The following is a 2,054-nucleotide window of genomic DNA, read 5'->3' on the forward strand; positions in this document are numbered from 1 at the left end:
ATTAGGAGAGGTTTTCGCTATAGGGCGTGTGCGCTCGCCAGACAGAGAGAGGCATAGAGACAGAAAGCGAGAAATCACCCCCCAGGGGGGATGGTCACGCCGCAATCCCTTCTCCTCCATTCTCCTCTCGGGATCTTGGGCCACTGCCCCCCAGATGGAGATACAGGACATTTCCATTACCCTGGAAGGCTTTCCTTGCCTCCATTTCTCCCCACCTCCAGGAAAAGCACTAGTGTAATTCCTACCAATGAAGATTAGCTTTGTCTATTTTTCAGCCTATAAATTAAATTGCATAGTATGTACTCTTAGTGATTTCTTTTCTTTTCTTTTCGTTTCTTTTCTTTTCTTTTCTTTTTTAACTCAGGGCTTCCAAAATTTATCCATATAGTTTTGTGTGTCGGTGATTTTTTTCATTTTTCGTTGCTTTGTAGTATTCTTTCATCTAAATAAACCACAGACTCTTGTTGATGGATGTGTGTGTGTGTGTGAATGTGATGATTATTAGGGAGAAACTGGCAAAGAAAATGGTATACAAGTCTTTGTGTGAATATACACATTTGCTTCCCTTGGGTATATAACCAGGATTTAAATTCTAATATTAAAAAAAAAAAACAGAGTAAATCAATCATTAAACTGAATTTTTTATATTGATATAAAGACTAGAATGACACAGATTTTCTCCCATTTATTTTACACAAGGAAAAATAGTTGTTCCTTTTTATTAATGAATCAAGAAAATATATTAATGTAACCTATCAGTAAGGTGAAAAATAGAATTTCTCCTGAAGCTGGAAGAATTTCTGAATGTAAGGTGCACTTTAAATATTTACATTGGGACTATTTAACCTGGACTTTGTTGAGAAACTGGACCGTACAGTCACACAAGATAGTTTGAGTGAGAAGATAGAAGCTAGGGCTAGAAGTCTAATGGTAATTTCAGAATTAACTTTCTTTTTGACCTTGGCCAACTTGTCTAAACTCTTGTCCTTTAATCATGACATTGGTCAGAATCTTCTCCCCTGAAATTTTATAAAGACTCCATAAATAGCAAGTCATAAATCATAAACCTCAAAACCAATAAAGCTGTCCAGGAAGAATTGAGAGCTGGAATGTAGACTCCCAGGGTTGAGATGTATGCTTTCAAGAGCCTGGCTATACCTGAGTCTCAAGTGCCACTCAATTAATTTATGAGGTTCTCTCTTCCTTTTCATTTTCTCTTCCAGTTCTGAATATATTATGACTTAAGATAGGTTTCTGCTAGCCACATATGCTCTATGTTATTTCACTGAAAAGAAGTGAACTGCAAATTACATCAGCACTTGCAACACATTTGGCAATATCTTTCTTTATGCTTCAGTCACTGGACTTACTGTGTGATGAGAATCCCAGAAGCCCAATGCGACAGTCCCTGAAATTTTCACTAAGTCAAATACCATGAAATTGTTTCAGTGAACTGTCTCTCCACATCGGGTGGGAGGAGGCTGGAGTTACCCGCTCAAAGTTGATAGTCTTAGGCTCACATGGAAGAACAATGATGCTTTACTTCTAGCATATTCAAAAGTTTGAAAGCAAGACAGAATAATAACCATAAAGTAGCCATGCCTTCTGAATAGGAGGGACTGCAAATTTTCACAGGCATTTAAAACTACATTGGCAAAAATACCAAGATAGAAAATAGAAAACTAAAATAGTGCCTCTTGAAAGGAAAACAATGAATACTGGCTACCCTTAGGATGTGTCTAGAGTCACTGTACTGAAATAATTCATTACATGGAAAGGATAAATTTGAGACCAGCATGGTGATTAAGATGGCTGGATCCCACATGGCCAGCTACATGGTTCAAGTTCCATACTTACTGACTTGAAAAACACGCTGTGCATATGTGCATGCATGCCCAAAATCCCAAGAGGGGAATGAAGGAAAAGGGATTGCAGTGTTGCCATCTTCCATGGGAGGTGCTTTCTCAACCCTCCCTCCCCATCTCTCTCTGGTGAGCATATGCACCCTACAGGAAAAAAAAAAAAAAAAAGAAGGGGGGACAATTTTTTGGTGG

This window comes from Tupaia chinensis, unplaced genomic scaffold (assembly GCF_000334495.1).
Source record: "Tupaia chinensis unplaced genomic scaffold, TupChi_1.0 Scaffold142808_1, whole genome shotgun sequence".
NCBI classification, from domain to species: domain Eukaryota; kingdom Metazoa; phylum Chordata; class Mammalia; order Scandentia; family Tupaiidae; genus Tupaia; species Tupaia belangeri.